A 25,309-nucleotide genomic window follows, 5' to 3' on the forward strand; every position below is an offset into this window, starting at 1 on the left:
TTTTCTGGCTCTAGAGTTTTCAATTCAAATTTCTCATCAAAGTAGTCTATGAAACACTTTTAGAGCTTTGAAAAATGCGTAATTTGGTGAGTGAAGAAACTCGCTATGTCCTTTAGCTTAGGAGTTATTGTTGTTTTTCTCTCAAAAACATGCCAACTTTGATTGTGAATATCTCTGATTGGGACAAACATAAAAAATATGTATTGACGGCATTCAAAAGACAAAATAAAATTGTTTATTATAAAAAAAAAATACAGATGTGTTATTTTTGTAACTCTAATAAAATGCCTTGAAAAACAAAGGATTTTAAACAGAAAAACTTTAATAACTTTTGAACTTAAATAGACATCAACAATATTTTTGCATGAAAATTTGCGTTTTGTTAAGTTCTTAAAGTCGTTCATAGACCGCTTTGACGAGAAAACTGAAATAAGAAAGATAGGGCTTTAAAATTATTTTTAAGATTTTCATAGTATGTATTTCTATATTATTTTGCATTTTGAGCATGAAAATGAAATTTTAGACAAAAATGATCTTCTACAAAATTGTTTCTCAAAATGTAAGCTTTCATACTGTGTCATTTGAAACTAGGGTGGTCCACCATATCACACACATCATATAATCAACTTTTTTATTTGCAAATATACTGGTATATTTTCTTAAGCAAAGCGGTAGAACTTGAAATTTTGATCAACTTTGCCAAAAAAAATTTTTCTGTAGCTCAAAATTTGACCAATCTAGAACATTTTTTCCTAATCATCGCAGGGTGGTCCAACAAAAATAAGTTTTTCAACTCTAGTTTTTTTAATATTATTTTCTCGTCAAAGTCGTCTATGAACGACTTTTGAACTTAACAAAACGCAAATTTTCATACAAAAATATTGTTGATATCTATTTTAGTTCAAAAGTTATTAATGTTTTTGTGATTAAAAATATTTGACTTTCAAGACGTTTTATTAGAGTTACAAAAATAACACATCTGTAATTTTTTGATATAATATACAATTTAATTTTGTCTTTTGAACGCCGTCAAAAGATATTTTTTATGTTTGCCCCAATCAGAGATATGCACAATCAAATTAGGCATGTTTTTGAGAGAAAAACAACAATAACTCCTAAATGGAATGAGATAGCGAGTTTCTTCACTCACCAAATTACGCATTTTTCAAAGCTCTAAAAGTGTTTCATAGACTACTTTGATGAGAAATTTGAATTGAAAACTCTAGAGCCAGAAAACCAGTTTTGTTCGAACCACCCTATGTCACTTCAGGAAAAAAGCTCTAAATCGGTCAATTTAAGAGATACAAAAAAACTTTTTTGGCAAAGTTGCTTGAAATTGAATGATCTATATCTTTGCTGAAGCATGTATAACATAATTTCTACAAATAAGAAAGTTAGTTACACAATTTCTATGAAAAAGTGGTCCACCCTAATTTCCAATAAAACCAAACAAAGGGCTCAACTAATACAAACAACTTTGTCGAAGACCGTTTTTGTGTAATATTTCATTCTAAAGCTCAAAATGCATCTTTCCGCGTAAAACTGATTCCTGGACCATAGTGCATTGATTCAAAAGTTTTCCAAAGAAAAACCTGGTAAAGCATTTTCTATGATTTGTACACCATGTTACTTGTATTCCTGAAACGATTAAGACGGTTTCAGTAAATAATAATGCAATAAAATCGGATCCATATTGCCTCAGAGCATTTCCCAGTCAACACAAACTCGTATACAATAGCGCATAAGAGTACAAGAGTGGAGGCGATATATGTACATGCGCTATTTGGCTGCACGCAAAATGTAAGTATATCGCCTCCACATTTGTACTCATATATCCTATCATATACGTCGTGTGTTTACTGGGTTGAGCCTGACAATGAAGAAAAATATGATAATTTTTAACGCCATTTATTTTATAAACAATGATATTAAATTTGTATAGGGGTAAAACACGCCACTACAATATCTCCAAGATAGTCAAGATAGTCAGATTCGATCATTTGATTTTAAATCTCTATCAATTTTTACGCCTTTGAGGTAAAAACATTTCCCAATTATGTCATCAACAAATGAAAAAAAAATCAAAAACAATTTTGGCACCCTTGGGAGAATATGTCGAGGAGCAAAATGCGTCATAAATAATGATTGCTCATGAACCATCGGTAAAATTCAAATAGTTCTGCAAATTATCTGCAGCATTCATTAGAATTTTGAGAATAGCTGGATTTTGCCACAAAAATAAGGTTTGTTAGGTGGCGCGTCATTTACCATTTGTTTTGAAAGTCAACTATTGTTTCATTGCTCTCAAATTTAATTTCATAGATAGGATAGTGACTGTTTTTAGTAATGGCGAGCTTATTTTGCAAATTACTGAACCCCAATTAGAATAACGTTTTCGACAAAATTCACAGTTGATATTGAGTTTTTTTTTTTCTTAGAGGCCCATATTATCTCGTCTTTCCTTACCCCATTATTTCTAAGCCTATACGGATTTTGGTGCAACACTATCATCCCAAGTAACAATGAAAGCTGAACAGCAAGAGTAATTGTTGAACATTGGCTGATCAATGGTGTACAAGGCTGAACACCGTGACAGCTGAACAATAATTTGAAGAAAAGCTTATTGAACACTCTTATTCAGCAGTTTACTCAAAGCTGAATATAAAGTTGAACAAACTATTTTCCATCTACAGTTTTAACCCTTGTTCAGCCAACCTGAACCATATTGATCAAAGGTTATTTAAAGCTTTAATCAAATCAACAGGCATTAGCGAAACATTTTCCAACTATTGGTTGACAAAAATATACACACCAACGTATGGGCCAAACACTTAATTAATTATTATAAAACTTTTTCATCGAACAACAAATGTCCACATCCCAAAGTGGACATGCCGCACACGGGCGAATAATTTGTCGAAAAAAAAAACTCCTGAATTCGGCATCGATGATCTTGGGTAACAACAATATAGAACACTACATTCAATCACTCAAATTTCTTTGTCACATTTTTATTTACCTGTACGAAATCGTATTCATTACCGATGCACGAGTTCACTATCTGACGTGTGAGCGGTGCCGTGTTATTTACGTGACCATGGCAACGAGTGAATTCGGCACCGCTCAAACGTCAAATTAGTGAACTCGTGCATTGGTCCATTGCATCGAGGATTCTATTTTAAAACAAAAATCACAACACACTGTGTCAGCTAACTTAAGTGTTGTTGCAAAACACTATTATCACTTCTTCAGCCTCAATGCAACCTTTAATATAGCCCTTATTCAGACAAGTCAATAAGTTATTCCCTTGCTGTTCATGATGTTCACACGGTCTCATGTGGAGCAGATGTCAAGGTAAGTGGTTATAAATCAATGAATCCAAGTTCAATTCCCAATTGCTCATATTCACTAATCTTTATCTTTAAATTCCAGCACATATCTCCACTATATGTTAGAAATTGTTAGTTGCGTTGAAAAAAAAAAAAAAACAAAACTATAACCTGTAAATATTTTAACATTTTTTGGTTTATTGTTGAATAATGGATGAATAAGCGATTGTTAAGTTTTCGAAGGTTGCCATCTGTTCTAAAAATAGAATTATCATTATTGAAAGTGGCTTGAATAAGCGGATGATAGACCTTTATTCAGCCTTCCATATAGCTTCAATTAAGCTTAAGGCTGAATAAAATCGCCAGAATTAGATGTTTAATAGCTGAACAACAGTGTATGGAGGCTATGAACAGCTTTTGTTCAAACAAAGGCTGAATTGAATTAGTTGTAAAAGCGTTTGAGCAGCTTCAAATTGTTACCTGGGATGTCCTATGCCATCAGTTTCTATTTTTATCATTCATTATTTATGATGAATTCTAAGTTATAACAAAATTTGGTTTCATTGCAAACTAGAACAAAGTGCCTACTCATATCATTCATTTGAAAGTATACCAAAGAAAACCCTGATAATGATTTGCAACGATTTGTGCACTCCTGTTACTTGTATTCCTGAAACAATTTGGATTTTTTTTTTATTTCAAACGGTTTTAGACTTATTTTCAAGCTCAAGTGCTTTGCGACAGAACGGAGCTGATTTGATTGTATAATTATATACGGCTTCGTTTTGTCTCAGAGCACTTGAGCTTGAAAATTAGCAAATAATTATGATAAGTTTCAACGTCATTTATTTTATACAAGTAATTAATGAAGTTAAACTTGTAGGGAGTGTAGTAGGCTTTGATAAATACTATGTAGAGAATGTCATACCACACGTACCTTCCTACAGTTTCAGAAGTGGGATAGAAACCTCAATTTTCTGGAAAGTGGAATCGAAATTTCAAGTAGTTGTACGGAGCAAGTTAAAGTTGATTTCCAGTATTTCCTTGAACCGTTGCATAGGGATGTCAAACAATGAAAATATAAATTGGAGTCTGGAAAAACAGAAGCAAGATCAAAGCATTACTCTCCTTCTAAGGAGCTTGGAGGAGAGGAGTAACGAATAGGAGCTTGAAGTTGAAATCTTCAACAGACTGTGTGTCACAAGCATTACAACATCGATGACTGAGTAGGGTGGGGCTTATTTCCAAAAATCTTCCGTAGTCAGGATTTACAAAGTGAAAAATGATCATCGGTTCCAAAATAACGTCCTGTGAAAAAATTAGAATTTTTGGTGAAGGTTTAGAGGTGGCGCAAAGGGCGTAAATGCAGTTTTCCCATTATAGTGAACTCTGAAAAATTTTGGTATGCTTTTTAGCTTGTTTTGGTGGTTTTAGGACCCTTAAGGTCTAAAAATCGCCTCAAAATTGCGATATTTCCACTCCTTTAGATGATATTTGTCGAAATATATTTTATGCATGCGATTTTTGGTCCTTGAATAGGTTACGCTGACTGATTACTATGAATCCGATTAAGCATATGAATAGCTGAGGAGGATTCTTATGCTAGTGGAATGGAACAAAGAGCAAAGAAGAATGAGAGAAAGAACAAAGAACATAGAAGAATGTAAGGTGGGGTGGGTTGAACAGGTGGGAAGTTGTAACTGATGATATTATATTAGAATGAACTGCGGAACCGTGAAAATATCTGGGTTGGATGTATGTGATGTTATTATATGCAAGTTTAGTAATTTAGTATTTTAGAATGTCTGTTCGATATAAATCCAGCAATTGCTTTTATAATCTGAAAGAAATTACAGAGGGGGGTCCATACAGGCTCAAAATCCGTACACTTCATACAAATAGAAGGCGTTTTATATGAAGTGGAAGGATTTAGATTCATTTTTCTTCATTTTTATCCCGCACGATAAATCCTTATTAGGTAAATCCATAAACGATTTCTGCTCTCTAGCAATAACACTTCCTCCTGGATTATGATGCCATTTCAGAAATGAATTGCGTTTGGTCTTCCAATACTTCACTTTTGCTACCACTTTTTCAACATAACTTCGGACAAACAAATACAGTTGAAGTTTAATACATCGTTCTACACCTGTATTTAAAATCGATGTGTATAAAAAACAGCAGAAGGAAAAAATCGGTAGTCAAAATTCATATTAGTTCACGAGCTTCTATAGGATGCAAGAGATAAAGCATTTCAGGTTGAAACCCTCTCGAATAAAATCAAATTTCCAAGATGTATATTTTGCAACGGTCCTTTTCGATAAATTGCTATCAACATTCAGGAAAAAAAACAACTGAATGATTATTGAACTAAAATAGTAAAGTGTATTTATGGACATGCATTTATCTATATCTACTAGGAGAATAATGATGAAACTTCGCATGGAGTTGAGGACATTTTAGTCGCTACTGCAATTTTTCCATAAAGAGTAATCTAAAAACGTATGCATGGCTCCAAAACTAGAAATGAGTCAAAAATTGGTGCTCTTCCGATATTTCTCGAAATATTTCTGAAGTAGGTAATATTAAATAGAAGTGAATATAATCATCGTTTTCTACCGGAACTTTTCTCCATTGCGTAAAACCGAGATTTGTCAAGATTTCTCAGATTACACGTCATGCAAACTTCATTTATGCGATGTAAACCTGACGTCATGTAAATTTTAGTCTGAAATCATATAAAATGTGTTATATGTCATGTAATCACTTTGAATCCTGCTGAAGTACATGATATATAATTGAAGTTTACATGACATATCATGTATATATCCATGATATTCCACGCTCCAATTATGTGCATTATATGACTCAGAAATTTACACGTTTCGTTCGAACTGTGCAAGACATCACTAGTTTCACCCTCCCACCTGTTTACCTTACAGTCATCTGTGTTCTTTGTTCTTTCTCTCATTCTTCTTTGCTCTTTGTTTCATTCTACTAGCATAAGAATCCTCCTAAGCTATGCATACCCAAGCAACCAAAAGTTCAGATTGTACTTGACGAGCGAACTTAGAAGTTCAAACACGGTTCGGATTGAGTCCGTTAGAACTTTATGGCTGATTTGAAGGTCCTAAGAAAGCTATCAGAACGAAGTTCTTAAAATGGAATCAATTGTATTTATTAGAAACTAAAAAGTACAAATTAAGTTTCTCACTTCTCTTCAAACCAACGCAAATGTTCACAATAAGTTCACAGAATACTTGTTTCGAACTTTGCCGTAATGCTCAATTAGAGGATTAACCGTACCTACTTTTAACTATTTTACAACTAAGAAGTATACGTGAAGTTCCTAAAACGATCATAAACCAGCTTTAAAAAGAACTCGCTTCGAACTTCTTGCATAAGGTTCATTTAATTGCCAAACCACACCTAAAGTGAACTTCTGTTCAGCTTCGGGAAACAAAACAGTGCATGAGGGTAATTTCATCACTTTGCACTGCATTTTATAAAGATTTGAAACTATTGCTTCCATTCTCCTGTACACATTAATATATTATACACACATACCTGCATCAGAATACTGTATCCTTATCTGCAATTCATTACCCTTATAGAATAAAGCCAAAGTACATCGTAAAGCTTTCATCTTCACTGGAGGCACTACGGAGTTCTTGACGATGTTCATTCATTTTTCGCAAATGTTTTTTTGATTCTTGTACCGTGCCAACAGGCAAACTTTTAACTACTGGTCAAAGAATAACCTTTTATAATTGTTTTCCACATATTATTCCACATAACGCTTACCCCAGCACTTAATTCTTCCCTTAGTAAAAAATCACTGCCAAACAAAACAAATCAAGAAACGTCAAATTATGAAAGTTCACAATCAGTTCCATGCGTACTTATCTGAACTTTCAAGTAGAAATTTGGTTCTGGAGTTGTTTTCCAAGAGAATTCAAAGTTCAAGAGTTCTATTTTTAGAAACACAACTATAGGAAATCAACATATCAAGTAAAACTATACACCATACCAAAGCGCGTACATGGAGCAGCAGTATGGTATCCGATTTCAACGAAGAGGACTTGGGTTCGAATCTCAGAAGGAGTAATTGTGCATAGATAATATATAAAAATATAACTTAGAACGAAAAACACTTTCGCCAAGCCAGCATAGCTTTGTCTCATTGAAAATAAATTTAATAAAAACAGTGCATATGTAGTGGAAAAATATTTTGATTGATTTTTTCACGTTTCTTTATGAGCTGAATAGTATTCTCTACAGTCCCGTGATGAACTTATTGTGAACTGAAGTTCGATTAATTACTTAAAAATTGGGCTGTATAAAACGCTCTTCATGATTTTTCGATTTGCTGATTAAGCTCAAACATGCTATTTTGTCCGTACTTTTGATTGCTTGGGTATGCTTATTCAGGTTCATAGTAATCAGTCAGCGTAACCTATTCAAGGGCCAAAAATCGCATGCATAAAATGTATTTCGTCAAATATCATCTAAAGGAGTGGAGATATCGCAATTTTGAGGCGATTTTTAGCCCTTAAGGTAAGGGTATGCGATATGGATTTTTCCCATGTCGATACGAAACGAAACGATACGCGGAATATCTTGCGCTGATAATGACGAAACGACACGAAATTTGAAAATGTTTCGTGTAACTCGATACGAAATCGAACATCTCACGGAATTTTTCGAAACGAAACGAAATTTTTGATTTTGTTTCGCGGAATACACGTTTAAGTTTTTTTTTCTTGTCCAAAGCTGGAAATTTGACAATAGGCATAAAAACGTCTTTTCAAATCCTCTACTATATGGAAACCTTAGCGTTGCTCAGCGGAATCCTTACATGTTTTGCTAAACTCTTTTCTGTTTGTTTGAAATCTTCTTTTAACTTTATAAGGTTCAACGTTATTTCAACATATCTGACACTCACACAAGGCAATGAGTGGGGTTAATTTAAATGTAGCAACTAAGAAGTGGGTCGAAAAGCTGTTACAAACATTTAAAACAATCTCAAAAATATTGAGAGGAGTCCAAAATTAATTTGATTTTTAGAAACGCCTTACAATTTTTTTAATCATGTGGATATGCTAATATATACCATAAAACGTGGAATAATGATATTCATTTTTTTTACTGTACTTCATGCTTTGTGGCTTGAATGAATGCGATTGGGGACACAAGTCGATAAGTGATCATGAAAACACTAAACTGAGAAGCAGACTCTTTCCCAGTTGGAACACAACGCAAGAAAGAAGAAGAAAAATAAGTAGAACAGAGGAATCATTGGAATATTTGCTTTAGTATTTGCTGGAGTATTGAATTGAATTAAATTTTAAAAAAATCCATCAACACATACCTAAGAAATTAATCAAGATAAATTAAAAAAAAAACTGCAAAAGTAATAAACTTCAAGAGATATTGCAACAGCAACTTAACCAGGATTGCCTGTTGGGGTAATTTAGAAGTTCCTAATAAATTTTCTGGAAAAGCCTTGCGTAAACTGTGAATTAATTCTTGGAGGGATCAAATATGGACGAATGCAAACTTTTAGAGTAAACCTTGTAGAAAATACTGAAAGTATTTCTATTACTTTGTAAAGCAAATACTAGAGAAATGATCCTATTCTAAAATCTGTGAAGGAACTTCTGGACGATTTCTGGAAGAAATAAGGATTGTTGATATTATCTCATTTTCAGATTCTTCGTTTAAAACTGACTACAAAATCACATTTTCACTGAATTTTGAGCCTCGAGAGTATTTTAAAATATATTTGGAAACTTCGAAAAAAAAGTTTTGAACCTGGACTACATAGCATAGAGGAACCGCAAATAAGATTGACAAGTTCACCCATGTTCTTTCAGGCAATCCGTCTTTCAATGAGCTAAATTTAATGTTTGGCTTATTTTTTTTTTCTTGAGATCGAAAATTTAAAAAAAAAGTTGCGCTTTTCTATCGTGAAATATCCTAGGTACCCCACCAAACTTGAATCTAAATCCGGAACCAATTTTGATGGTGCTTGCAATGCATGAATCAAATTTATAACTGATTTGTGATTTTTACTAAAACAGATCATCAAAATCGATCGAAAGATGGCGAAACTAGAGAATTTTGAAACTTGATGTCGGTATTGAAAAGGTTAAGACCTTTGCCTTGCGGCATTTGGCTTTCAATACTTGTAATGATATATTATCAATATTAGCATTTTTTTTTAATTGGGGGTCGTGAGAAAATTATGTCACGTTATAAGTGGAGAGAGGAGTTGGTGGTGAGGTTCAGCTTGAATAAACCTAGATTCATTTTTCGATATAAAATAATGTATGCATTTTCCTTGTTTAAGGTGAATATAAACCGAAGGCATACCTCAGAATTTCAAGAGCACAAATCTAAAGAACCAGACGTCCATTCAAGCTGAGCACTTGATTGATTGGCCATCGAGTAACCAATCGATAGATTTTTCAGCTTGAATGGACGTCTGGTTCTTTAGATTTGTGCTCTTGAAGATTTGAGGTGTGGCTTTGGATCACCCAAATCAACGCGATTTTTACGGCGACAGCGACAAACAATCTCTGCGATTTCGCTGCTACATGTAGAGTTTTATGACTAAACAACGAAATCGCGGAGAGCCTTAACTCATTGATGCGTGCTTTTAGTTTTCTCTTCTATTCTCCCGCTGTTCTTATGCAGAGTTGAAAGTGACGTCATAGCGGGAAAGCAAGAGAGAGAACTAATGCGCGCATCAATAATCTGCCCCACCTGAGCATATCGTCAGGGACTCACGTTCCGCAGCTTTTTTTTGACATTTGTATACAAACAATTTTTGCGATATATTAACGGATTTGCTCAAAAGGACACGCGATGTTCCCCGGAGGAAACCAAGGCGAGTCCAATTCTCTAAGGTGTCCCATTATGCTCACTTTGTAGAGAAAACCAGACCGGGTAGGTGAGAAAGGGCTGGCCGTTTTGTTTACAAATATCTGAGACAGGTAGTCGAGAGATTGACTCCTGATTGGTTGGAGAAGCAGTGTTGTCAAGAATTGTTCTAATCTGGTCGCCCCTGCTCCTTGTGTGCTCTACTCCTTTCTTTCATTTCCTCAGGACGCAAGATTGCATCGCTGCCTACCGTCCTGAAGTGAAAAAACTATAAGGGTACATCCCTATGGGGTTGTACGAACTGGTGACGTAGGACCACGATGGTTAATTTAACTGAATTTGATGTCGTTCTTGTTGCTCGTTTTGACTTCATACTGTTTTCAGTGCTCGAAACTTTCGTAAATATTTATGCATATAATGATTTGCAGCCAAGTGTACGTTTAATCATGTCCCAAATATACCTTATCTTTATTCGATGAATTCGTCATATTTATCTATGAAAATGTGAAATTTCACTTCAGGTTGTATGATCATTTTGAAATTAGATTAGTAACCTCCTATGAAATATATGGTAGCATTGGAAAGAACAGTAGTGATTGAGGCTTGTTCAGTATGCTGAAGCAAAATCTAAGTAATTCTAATTAAAGAATATTTAACAGCAATGTGTATAGGATGTTATTCGAGGATTATAATGAAAGCTTCAGTCATCGCTTTGTTGATCTTATGGTTTGAGAGAAATATTATTCATTGCTTGGCAATGTGATAAATAAAGTCGGAAATATTACTCTGTTAACTCTCTTACGCATATTTGGTGGCCCTGAAAAGTGCCAAAGGCTTTGTTATCTCGGATGCTGTCATAGATGAATCGCACTACAGGATGTTATCAGTTGATTGCCATGGTTAAACAAAGAATCCCCAACCAGTTGAATGTTTTGTGATGTGGATGGCACACATCGGCAACAGCTATTAGATCACACGGCTGAAGTCGAAATCTGAAAACGTAGCCTAAGTTTGAAATCTTGAGCGATACCACAAGCCGGACGCTCGATTTGTCTAATAAAAGTAGTAATGATGCCTAACGGGCTTGATTCTTGACTGCACCACAGATGAGTTTATCACGAGCCGAAATCTCATAAACCAGATGCTGATCAACAGCTCAGCAGGCTTCTGGCTACGAGGTACCCCTCGCTTAGCAGGTTCGGGGAGCTCTTACCAGCTCGAAAGCGAAAATGGAATGAAACCAAATCCGGCGAAGGAAGCATGCTTTAAACCCTTAGATTAGCAGATGATGCTCCTCCCATTCGAGCTCTTCTCTTTTTGTCGACCAATCTGGAAAATGGGTATGTGCCAATAATGTGTTGGGCTTAGAATTACTTTAAAATTGCGAAAAATGGTAATGCGTGAGAAATTGATCAAATATGAATAGTAGGAATGCTTGACATTTACTGAATATTCTATAGTTAGCTATTGATAATCAATAAATTTCTTTACTATGAAGGTGAATTTCTGTTAAATGGGTGCCAAAATGATGAAAATTGTTCAATCAGAATATCTCTTGAAAACCATTCTAAGACAGATGATGTCTGCATCTTTAATACCCCCAGAATATAGGCTTAGGCTCCTCCCCTTCTAGAATTCAATTATGAAACAAGATTATTTTTGCTGCTGTGAAGAAGAAGAATTTGCATCTTGTGATATTAGGCAAATTTTATCTTGGCTTTGGCAATAATGGTACATCACAACGGAAATTGGAAAACATGCGTTCAAATATTACGTAACGCAACAGGGGGAGGGAGAGAGTCTTTCGTAGTGTTATAGGCTGACCATAAGCCAACCAGATAAAAACGGGACAAATAAAAAACAAAAACGGGACAATTTTAAAAGACATAGGTTATGCGATTGTGGCACTTTTCCCCGAATTCTAGTTCCCCGAATGGCCCGTTTCTGCGAAGCCATTTCCCCTGATGACCCGTTGCCTTGTAAAACAATCTGGCTCAAAAAAGTGCAATAATAGTCTTTACCCGAGCAGGCGAAAAAAGCTAAGTAATAGCAAATTTTGATATGGACATACAAAAGTGATAATCACTTAAAAGATATAAGAGATAAAAAATCCAACAATATAAAATTTACTCCTGGAATACTATTAGCATATCATATTTAGCTTTTATAAGATCTCACCAATATCAGCGAGCTATTCCTTAAATCTTCCAACATCAAATTTAGCTATGGCTCAGAAGTTCTAGAATAAAATTTTGATATTATCTTCAGATCTTTCATCTCTTATGTCAATCAAATCAATATCTCGATTTAATGGTCAGAACTTTGCTTCTGCTCGGGTAATGAGATAGTGTTGAATTAGAAAGATTGATAAGCTACCAAATAAGGAAATATTTGATCATTCTCGAATAAACACATATTGACAAAAATACATTATAATACACTATTCGGGGAAACTGGGTTTTCGGGGAACTAGCATTCTGAGAACTGGCGTTTGGAGAACGACATTCGGAAAAAAACGCCATTCGAGGGAAAATAGCAGAACCAGACTATGCAATCCCAAACTACATGTCTGTATGATTCAAAAAAAATCACTTAAGAACCTTGAAGCTCATTCTTTGATTTCCGAGAAGCAGCGTTTTTTAAGAACTTCATATAAAATATTGTTACACTTTTCAATTTTTCAAATTGAAATGTTAATTTTTATATTATTTCCACTTTTTAAACAGTTAATCCAATCAATTGCGTTTCAGATATAAACAAAAAGTTGTTCTTTTTCATTTTAGGTTTTATATGAATAATTATTTTATGAAGATCCGTATTTTGGAAAACTACCGAAATTTGGCATACATATTAGTAAAGAAAGGCAAAAAGTTGAGCAGAAGCATGTACGGATCAAGTTTAACTCTGTTTGAGAAACCAATAATTGCTTGGAAAATAGATGAGTAAGACAATAAACTCTGAAATATTTCTAAAAACTGTTTGTTATGTTGTTATTTTTATTTTATTATTGGTGTTGTAAATTATGTGCCAATTCTCTATTTCCTAAAATACGGGACAATTCGACCATTTTCCTTAAAACGACGGGACAGTCCGTCGAGGGAATAAAAACGGTACTGTCCCGTTAAATACGGTACGTATGGTCAGCCTAAGTGTTAACATAAAAATTTAAAATCTTTCATTACGTGGGGAAAGAAGGGGAACCAAAGCTGGCAAATTTTGCGTTACGTAATATTTGAATCATTCCTTAACAATAGAAAATATATTTCATCTTAACGGCACAGCAGCAGCGTCCTCGGAAACATCCTCTAATTGCCGTATTGTCAATTATTCGCAATAAATCAATTATTGTATGCTGCTATGAGATGAATTAAGAAATTATAGCAAGTATGTGGTAAACACATTAGGGAATATTACACAATTAACTCTTTAAAACACATTTGTTGGCTCTGGAAAGGGCCGATTGAATTGTTGAATTTGCGTAACACGGACACATTTTGACGGCGCACTTGTTGCGTCCTCCTCGCCCGATGAGATTTGCGGTGCGGATGACGATCATCTCGAACAAATTAGGGAATATTACACAATCAACTCTTTGAAACACATTTGTTGGCTCTGAAAAGGGCCGATTGAACTGTTGAATTTGCGTAACACGGACACATTTTGACGGCGCACTTGTTGCAATCCTCCTCGCCCGATGAGATTTGCGTTGCGGATGACGATGTGCGCTTCAACAAGCGGCTTTGGTCGATTTTCTTCAGCCATCTCGTACAAACTTGCCACCGCTTGCTGATCGGACATACTTTGACGGCGCACTGGTTGCAATCCTCCTCGCCCGATGAGATTTGCGGTGCGGATGACGATGTGCGCTTCAACAAGCGGCTTTGGTCGATGTTCTTCAGCCATCTCGTAGCTTGCCTCTGGTAGCGAGGAGCTGAGCCGGTTTGGAGGAGCTCTTACCAGCTCGAAAGCGAAAACAGAATGAAACCGAATTCAGCGAAGGAGGGATGCTTTATACCCGCAGGTGATGCTCCTCCTTTCAAATTCTTCGTTTTCTTATCTGGGAAATAGGCTGTATGAAACTGATGTCTGGGTAAGGGATGTACAATATTAGCATTATGCTGTTATTGCATCCCGACGGCACTGCAGCAGCGTCCTCGGAAACATCCTCTAATTGCCGTATTGTCAATTATACGCAATAAATCAATTATTGTATGCTGCTATGAGATGAATTAAGAAATTATAGCAAGTATGTGGTAAACACATTAGGGAATATTACACAATTAACTCTTTAAAACACATTTGTTGGCTCTGGAAAGGGCCGATTGAATTGTTGAATTTGCGTAACACGGACACATTTTGACGGCGCACTTGTTGCGTCCTCCTCGCCCGATGAGATTTGCGGTGCGGATGACGTTCATCTCGAACAAATTAGGGAATATTACACAATCAACTCTTTGAAACACATTTGTTGGCTCTGAAAAGGGCCGATTGAACTGTTGAATTTGCGTAACACGGACACATTTTGACGGCGCACTTGTTGCAATCCTCCTCGCCCGATGAGATTTGCGGTGCGGATGACGATGTGCGCTTCAACAAGCGGCTTTGGTCGATTTTCTTCAGCCATCTCGTACAAACTTGCCGCCGCTTGCTGATCGGACACACTTTGACGGCGCACTGGTTGCAATCCTCCTCGCCCGATGCGATTTGCGGTGCGGATGACGATGTGCGCTTCAACAAGCGGCTTTGGTCGATGTTCTTCAGCCATCTCGTAGCTTGCCTCTGGTAGCGAGGAACTGAGCCGGTTTGGAGGAGCTCTTGCCAGCTCGGAAGTCGAAACGGAATGAAACCGAATCCAACGAAGGGAGCATGCTATATACCCTTAGATTAGCAGATTATGCTCCTCCCCTTCGTGCTCTTCTCTTTCTAATCGACCAATCTGGGAAATGCATATGTGCCAATAATGAGTTGGACTTAGAATTACTTGATAATTGCGAAAAATGATAATGCGTGAGAAATTGGTCGAACATGAATGAAAGGGTTGACAATTACTAAATATTCAATAGATCGCTATTGATAATCAATAGTTTTCTTTAATATGCAGGTAAATTTCTGATCCATGGTGCCAAAATTATGAAAATTGTTCAATGGGAATTTCTTTTCAAAAGCTTTCTAAACATGTCGCAATTTTGTTACATGTGATCATTTTCGTAATCGAAGTGTTCTCATAAAATATGGCAAATCAAAGACACTGTCGGAAATTCCACTCTAGTTTACAATCGTTATGAAATTTTGAGCACTCACCCCGACGGCACTGCAGCAGCGTCCACGAATAGTCTCAAATTGACGTGCCATCAATTATTCATAACAAATTAAATTTTGTACGAAGCTGCGAGATTGATTGAGGAATATAAGATGTAATAAGGTTGGAAATATTATTCCTTCAACTCTTTTCCACAAATATTATGGCCCTGACAAGGGCCGATGGCTTTCTTAGCCTCGATTCGGTTACAGATAAATAGCACTACGGGATGTTATCAGTTGATTGCCATGGTCAAACGGGGAATTTGCTTATACGACGAACCAACTGAATGGTTCGTGACGTGGATGGCGCACAATAGCAACGGGTATTGGATCCCCGGGCACAAGTCGAAATCAGGAAACGATGCTCACTCTTGAAAGCTTGAGCGATTTCACCAGTCCGACGCTCGATTAGCAGCATCTCCTCGGATCAGCAACTCTGGGGGCTTCTGGTTTCTGGTTCCTAACGGGCTTGCTTCTGGACCACCGATCACGAGTCGAAATCTGGGAGCGCGGATAAATTTGCAGCGGCGATGACGATGGCTTGGACGCTTCTCTGAGCAGCAGTAGTTTGCCGCTCGGAGAAGCGCCCAAGCCATCGTCATCGCCGCCGCAAATCAATCTTGCGTCTTCCTCTTCCGACGACACAAATTGGACTGTGACGCGGGTGCAAAAGCAAAGCGAGAATGACTCGCCCGACCGTGTTCACAGTCCGACCGCAAGAAGAAGACTGAGGGAAGAAGCAGGGACCCATTTGCTTTTATAGTGGGAAGCGACACCGTCGAAAAGTGCTCGAACGTGATTGGTTGGATAAGAAAGGGGTCAACATTTATCAAATTGTCAATAGTTAAACAACAAAATTCACTTATCGGATATATTACTAACGATGCGTAGATACATTTCTGATCGAATGATACTAAAATCGTAATAATTGGTTCATAAACAACTGAGTTATTAACGTTCAAAATCTCCCCTAATTTCGTTACATGTCTCATTTTCCGTACTTTTAAAGTGCACCCCAATATAGAAAACAAAGACGTAGTCCTACGTCAAAATGCTAACAAGCTCGCATCTTGTCACCTTTATTCACAGAAGAGAGGATCGATGAAGAGAAATCGATCATGCGACTTACGCCCTTATTCTAGCACACGCTTGAGTTATGAATCTATAAGATAAGACGATTCCTAAAGAAACGCCAAAACGTATGCTTCCACTAGCACACCATTCGTTTGCCTCGCAGATAATTTGCTGTTATAGTGTTCTGATCCATGATATGAGTCAATTTGATCCATGGATGCATAATACGGACTAGCGATGGGCGATTTTGAATCGATGTTCCAAAAATGGATTTTTTGTTTCGATTAATCGATTTTTTGAATCGATGTTGAGAACACACAAAATCAAACGAATCGATTTTCTTCATTCGATTTTTGACGTTGGATAACGTCTTACGGCAACATATGGGGGTACAATTCAGAAAAACGAAAAATTGAGCATGTAACGAAAAATGGTCAGGTTTTGACCGCTAATAACTCAGTCATTTATCGATAGATTTTCAATATTTATCCATGAATCGATTGGAAATTTATCTACGCGTCGATCCAAATGGAGGACACTATTGATTATTAGCAACAAACTATTGAAATATCGTAAAACGTTGACCCCTTTCTTATCTAACCAATCACGTTCAAGCACATTTTTCGGTTCCGCTTCCCACTATAAAAGCGCACCGCACCCTGCTTCTTCCCTCATTCTTCTTTTTGCCGTCAGACTGTGAACACGGTCGGCGAGCAAATTTCGAGAGTCATTCGCGTCCTCAGTTCAGTTTTCAATAGGACGCGAATACAACACGCATTAGAACCGAAGAACCACGCATTTCGGAGCCGCAGCAACTGAAGCCGCTCATTTGAGTGCACCAGCCAGCATAATCGTTTTCGGCCAGAAATCGTCGCTACCAGCCAGTGCTGTCATTGCCATGCGGGAGGCTAGCGCGGTCATTCTGGTTCATTAGATCGAGCGGCACAGCCGTCACCGTCCGTGTAATATTCCCTTATTTGTTCGAGATGGCTGAAGAAAATCGACCAAAGCCGCTTGTTGAAGCGCACATCGTCATCCGCACCGCTAATCTCATCGGTCGAGGAGGATTGAAACCAGTGCACCGTCAAAATGTGTCCGTGTTACGCAAATTCAACAACTCAATCGGCCCTTATGAGAGCCAACAAATGTGTTTTAAAGGGTTATTTGTATAATATTCCCTAATGTGTTTACCACATACTTGCTATAATCTCTTAATTTATCTCATAGCATCATACAATAATTGATTTATTACGAATAATTGACAATACGGCAAGTTGAAGCTGTTTCCGAGGATGCTGCTGCAGTGCCGTCGGGTTGCAATAACAGCATAATGCTAATCTGTACATCCCTTACCCAGACATCAGTTTCATATAGCCTATTTCCCAGATAAGAAAACGAAGAATATGAAAGGAGGAGCATCATCTGCTATTCTAAGGGTATAAAGCATCCCTCCTTCGTTGAATCTGGTTTCATTCTGTTTTCGCTTTCGAGCTGGTAAGAGCTTCTCCGAACCTGCTCAGCTCCTCGCCACCAGAGGCAAGCTGTTGTACGAGATGGCTGAAGAAAATCGACCAAAGCCGCTTGTTGAAGCGCACATCGTCATCCGCACCGCAAATCTCATCGGGCGAGGAGGATTGAAACCAGTGCGCCGTCAAAATGTGTCCGTGTTACGCAAATTCAACAACTCAATCAGCCCTTTTCAGAGCCAACAAATTTGTTTTAAAGAGTTGATTGTGTAATATTCCCTTATTTGTTCGAGATGGCTGAAGAAAATCGACCAAAGCCGCTTGTTGAAGCGCACATCGTCATCCGCACCGCTAATCTCATCGGTCGAGGAGGATTGAAACCAGTGCACCGTCAAAATGTGTCCGTGTTACGCAAATTCAACAACTCAATCGGCCCTTATGAGAGCCAACAAATGTGTTTTAAAGGGTTATTTGTATAATATTCCCTAATGTGTTTACCACATACTTGCTATAATCTCTTAATTTATCTCATAGCATCATACAATAATTGATTTATTACGAATAATTGACAATACGGCAAGTTGAAGCTGTTTCCGAGGATGCTGCTGCAGTGCCGTCGGGTTGCAATAACAGCATAATGCTAATCTGTACATCCCTTACCCAGACATCAGTTTCATATAGCCTATTTCCCAGATAAGAAAACGAAGAATATGAAAGGAGGAGCATCATCTGCTATTCTAAGGGTATAAAGCATCCCTCCTTCGTTGAATTCGGTTTCATTCTGTTTTCGCTTTCGAGCTGGTAAGAGCTTCTCCGAACCTGCTCAGCTCCTCGCCACCAGAGGCAAGCTGTTGTACGAGATGGCTGAAGAAAATCGACCAAAGCCGCTTGTTGAAGCGCACATCGTCATCCGCACCGCAAATCTCATCGGGCGAGGAGGATTGAAACCAGTGCGCCGTCAAAATGTGTCCGTGTTACGCAAATTCAACAACTCAATCAGCCCTTTTGAGAGCCAACAAATGTGTTTTAAAGAGTTGATTGTGTAATATTCCCTGATTTCCCCTTTTCAGGGCCACAAAATCAATGAAAAAGAGTTATTTTGAATTAATACATTTGAAAAACAATTCTTCAATATAATCGCCTAAGCTTCTGAATACATGTAAAGTGATTGTATTAACACAAAATAATAACACACAATGTCTATAATAAATCAGAATTGACATGCAACAAATAGTGTGAAAATTAATTGGATTTTTAGCAAAAGAAATGTTTCATAAGTTTGTGACTGTCTCAAGCCAGCAAATAGAAGAAGCTAACGTTATCCAACGTCAACTTGGCGGTCGTATCTCGGAAACAACCTCTTACTTTTTCTTAGCAGCTTTCCATAACATTAAATTCCAAACATCGTAATAAGCCCCTAGCTGGGCCTTGGACGCATTTCCAGTCGGTTTACCATGATCTGTGTGCTGCGTCTGATAATTGCCCTCAATAAATCATTCCAATTCGTAGGAAACCTTCGCACTATCACCCGCATCGCGAACACCACGCCCATAGATTTCATGCCCTGCCGAACCTTGGAACCTTTGGGAACTAGCGCCGCATCGTTCCCAATGACAAACTGTCACCACCGCAAACCAGTTCGAGCGAAACCATCATGAATGGGAATCCAAAACCCGAACAACCGGAGCAACCTTTTATCAAAATCGTGTACCCACCGAGAACACCACACGTGGAACCGAAGCGATGAGCGCGTTTCGATCGAGTGCCACCCGAAAAATAACCTTAGCGTAAATTTTAACGGCTCATAACACCCGAACACAATAGGCCATTAGGAAACGATGGAGGTGACTGCGCGCGAGCCGTATCATCGTGGCTTAAATTATGACGACACGACCGACCGACCGATGCTTCCTTTCGGGAGTGGGATCTGCTCGCTGGGTTGCTTGCTTGCTTGATTGCCCCCCTTCTTGATCCGACGACCGGACGAGAGAAAGGTGCGGGCGTCACTGTTGGGCATCTTTTTTAAACCATGTATGTATGTGTATGTGGGGAGCGATGGTGTGGAAAATTGACATAAGTTTGATTCGATTTAGAGGGACTGTGGTGTACCCGTTTTTCAGATAAAAATACCTAGATTCAAAAGTTGGAACAGCAAAACTTTTGTTTTTGCCGCAAGGAAAGGGCTACACTGTTGTTTAATAGCAATCGATTTTCTTTTATTACAAGATACACCACAGAAAAAAAAATTCTGAGCATTATAACCGTTACTTCTACCTCATCTGCATTTTTTAACAACCTTCTACCTCATCGAGCATTTTTTAACAACCACGAAGACTGTTCTCCTGTAGGAAGATACGTGTGGTTCCGAACAAAGATTACTTTATTATGACATTCTCTACTTAGTATTCATCAAAGCCTACTACAGTTCGGCCATCTTGACAAGACACATCGTCTTCGATGTGAACGGCAACTCCAATGTCATCGTTTGGAGGTCTCCAACATGGCCTCCAACTTGGTCTCCAACTCGTTGACTCAGTCATTAGAGTGGGGCTTATTTCCAAAAATCTTCCGTAGTCAGGATTTACAAAGTGGAAAATGATCATCGGTTCCAAAATAACATCCTCTGAAAAAATGAGAATTTTTGGTGAAGGTTTATAGGTGGCGCAAAGGGCGTAAGTGCAGTTTTCCCATTTTAGTGAACTCTGAAAAATTTTGGTATGCTTTTCGGATTGTTTTGGTACTTTTAGGACCCTTAAGGTAAGGGTATGCGAAATACCGAATGATTCCGTCAAATACGCTTCGAAACGAAATTCCGCGGAATTCCACGGAACTCGCACTGGCGAAATTTGTATTTTGCTATTTCGTTTCGTTTCGCCAAATTGTTAAAATATTTCCACGGAAAATTTAAAACAAACGGAATAAAACGGAATTTCGCGAAATTTGAGTTTAATTTCGAACAAAAAAAGCAAAGCGTTCGCTTCTACTCCTAGCAGCTACAGTCAAAAATGGGTCCGTGTTGGGCAAAGTTGGCCAGAACATCGATGTTAATGAATCGAATCAAATTTGATATGTCGAATCGATTCACCGATTTAATCGAATCATTTGAATCGATGTTTTTGAATCGATTCGATTTTCAAGCTTATACGAAAATTTACAAAAACATGCTCTCAAAATAAGAGCAAATGAATTTGGGTGTGATTTTAGAATTCCTTCAATGGAATAACGTTTGAAACTCAAAAAAATATATTAAACCCTTCAAGGCTGATTCAAAATGAGGTTTATGGTTTATCAACTCTTAAAAAATTCTAATCAATTTCATTGTTTTGAATCGAATAAAAAAGTAAGAGGTTGTTTCCGAGATACGACCGCCAAGTTGACGTTGGATAACGTTAGCTTCTTCTATTTGCTGGCTTGAGACAGTCACTAACCACTTTTCGTGACGCGAGCGATTTTTCGTTTTTCGAAATTGTACCCCAGTATGTTGCCGTAAGACGTTATCCAACGTCAAAAAATAAATTTTAATATATTCATAACTGGAGAGTTATGGAGAGTTTTCAAAAATGAGCACACACTCGCACACATAGACACAATTGAAGATTTTTCAATCAAGATTAAATAAATCATAGACTCGTCTTGCGCAAACTTACGCAACATAGACTTTCTGTCGTTTGACTAATCGAATAGAATGTGACAATTCTGAATACGGTAATATATTAATGAGTGTAATGAATACTTCTTTTTGGGTGCTTATTAAAAGTTATATTTGTTTATACATAATTTCATAAGATACTAATAAAACGATACTAAAGGATTTTATTTTCCATCCATTCACTAGCTGGGCTCAAGTGCTGCATAACTTGACGAAGCCAAATCATGAGAAATCTATTTTAAGACTTTTTTCCATCTTTTGGATGAAGAGGAATCACTGTGCAATGTGACGTAGGTAGACCACGATACGTGGTCCTGGATGATAACTGAGATTGCAAATGCCCTTAAAATTTTGTATGGGAATTTAAAATTTTCTTTGAAAATGCAAATCAAATGAATTATATAAATATGCTATTGAATACACAAAATACTTCTTCTAATTCTAATTGGCTTTACATCCTCCCTGGGACAGAGCCTACTTCTCAGCTTGGTATTTAATGAGCACTTCCACAGTTATCAACTGAGAGCTTTCTTTGCCAAAGTTGCCATTTTTGCATTCGTGTGGCAGGTACGATGATATACTATGCCCTGGGCAGTCAAGAATATTAACGAAAAGGTCCTGGACCGACCGGGAATCGAACCCAGACACCTTCAGCATGGCTTTGCTTTGTAGACTCTATCCACTCGGCAAAGGAAGGCCCCAATACACAAAACACTTTAACTTGTAATTCCGTCAACGACATGTCTCCAAATTAACAGGTTAGATGCTTAGAGTTACAACTTTTTAATGTTGCATACAAACCTGTTATTAACGTGCAATTCAAGAGAGACTTTTACAAGTATTAAAACTTTATGCAGCCAACTCTTAATTTACCAGAACGATAATCATGTGATGAAAACAGGATTATTCTAGGGTTCGGTCCTAGATCTTACCGAGTTATAGGATACTGAACACACAAGGAAAATTGATGAACGGATACAATCAACCATAATACAGGTAAAATCCAAAGGCATATATAAAAAATTGCTTCAGTGATGCGTGGTTAAATACATTTATGCATTACATCATGCATACATCTGATTTAAAATTGTTGAGCAAATAAAAATGCTTTTTTCTTAGCAGCTTTCCATAACATTAAATTCCAAACATCGTAATAAGCCCCTAGCTGGGCCTTGGACGCATTTCCAGTCGGTTTACCATGATCTGTGTGCTGCGTCTGATAATTGCCCTCAATAAATCATTCCAATTCGTAGGAAACCTTCGCACTATCACCCGCATCGCGAACACCACGCCCATAGATTTCATGCCCTGCCGAACCTTGGAACCTTTGGGAACTAGCGCCGCATCGTTCCCAATGACAAACTGTCACCACCGCAAACCAGTTCGAGCGAAACCATCATGAATGGGAATCCAAAACCCGAACAACCGGAGCAACCTTTTATCAAAATCGTGTACCCACCGAGAACACCACACGTGGAACCGAAGCGATGAGCGCGTTTCGATCGAGTGCCACCCGAAAAATAACCTTAGCGTAAATTTTAACGGCTCATAACACCCGAACACAATAGGCCATTAGGAAACGATGGAGGTGACTGCGCGCGAGCCGTATCATCGTGGCTTAAATTATGACGACACGACCGACCGACCGATGCTTCCTTTCGGGAGTGGGATCTGCTCGCTGGGTTGCTTGCTTGCTTGATTGCCCCCCTTCTTGATCCGACGACCGGACGAGAGAAAGGTGCGGGCGTCACTGTTGGGCATCTTTTGACGTTGGATAACGTCTTACGGCAACATACTGGGGTACAATTTCGAAAAACGAAAAATCGCTCGCGTCACGAAAAGTGGTTAGATTTTGACTGTTAATAACTTACTAATGCCCGGATAGATTTTCTAGATTCTTGCACCAATCGATTGGAAATCTTTCTACGAATCTACTCCAACAATGAAAACTATTGATTCTCATGGCTAAACTATTGAAAAATTGAGAAATATCGAGGCATGTCTTATTTTTCGAAGAAAAGCACATTTTTCCTGTGTATTCCTGACACAGACATCATTGAGAGATATCTTAGCCACTTTCGTCATTCGAAGGGAAACGCCCCTTTCGGTCTTCTTCTTACTTCTCTTTATTATCTCGTGTTCAGTCAAAGCCAATCAAATTCCACTTCACGCGCACGCGCACGACCGCATTTTAATTCAATCGTCTTCGGTAATCTTTTGGTGTGTTTCTGTCTAAGAATGGAATGAAAACCCAGTTCGATGGATTGTGACTACCACCAACCGTCCTTATCAGGACGACAATTTAATTTTGAAAGAGAGTTATGAGAATTTTGCACCGTGGAGAGCGACATTACTGGTGAATGGATGTGATGGATTCATATTTCGGTCAGTCATTTGCCACATGCATGCCAAAGCGATCAGTATAAACTTGTCGAATTGAAAGCTAAAACTTATCAGCAACAGCTTTGTTGATGATTTGATTTGGTAAGAAATTGTCGATCGAAACCAAATAAGCGCATAGAGAAAACTGCAAAAATGCTACCGCCGCCCGACGGGAACCTAGCTAAAACTTTGTTTGCCGTTGAAAAACTAATCATCCGAAATTTAAATTGGCAATTAAATAAATTAATTAATTAATAATAGGTGATATATCTTAAGCCGTAACTCTTTTACGTGGAATACATTTTTGTGGCTCTGAAAAGGGCCGTTTTGCTTGAAATTGCGTCCTAATTCAATTTAAACTCGTTCGCCACGGATACGACGAGCCAGCTAGAAGGCCTTCGGCATGATGGTGACACGCTTGGCGTGGATCGCGCACATGTTAGTACCCTCAAAGATAGGCCTCGCTCGCTTCCTGCTGGGCCATGACGCCAAGCTGTGTAATCGCAAATCGGTCTTGAAGTCCTGAGCGATTTCACGGACCAGGCGCTGGAAATACAACTTGTCGATCAGCAGCTCCGTAGAATTCTGGTAGCGACGGATCTCACGCAGAGCGACCGTTCCTGGCCGATAGCGATACGGCTTCTTGACTCCTCCGGTGGCTGGGGCGCTCTTGCGAGCGACTTTCGTGACCGGCTGCTTGCGAGGGGCTGCTCTCCAGCCATCGTCGTAGTAGTGTTCTCTGGACGGATTGAAACAAACGAATGATTGAATTTGCGCGGCTGCCGGTCCCTTTTATGACCTTCTCTTGCGAGCGAGCGAGACGAACAGTGAACAGCGAGCGAGCAAGAAGAATTCATCCATCGCGTACCGCATAAAACCAGCCGAGCCGGCGGCCGAGCATCAGTTTTGTTACAATCGTTGCCGAAATTAGACCGGCCTCGGAAAAGGAAGCGCCAAGCGTGACAACATTCATTGCATCATCACCAAGCCCGCCATCCGCCGTCTGGCTCGCCGTGGCGACGTCAATCGTACCTCCGGTCTCATCTACGAGGAAACCCGCGGTGTGCTGAAGTCATCCAGAATTCTGTCGGCTACGCTCTGAAGTGGCAGGGCCATACGCTGTACAGATTTGGAAGCTAAATCGTCCCCATCACCGACAGCAAAACTACCACTGAATTCACAAAACCTGAGCATGAAATGGCGATCGACGATATCCTCACCCA

This window comes from Aedes aegypti, chromosome 3, assembly GCF_002204515.2.
Source record: "Aedes aegypti strain LVP_AGWG chromosome 3, AaegL5.0 Primary Assembly, whole genome shotgun sequence".
In the NCBI taxonomy this organism is placed as follows: Eukaryota; Metazoa; Arthropoda; class Insecta; order Diptera; family Culicidae; genus Aedes; species Aedes aegypti.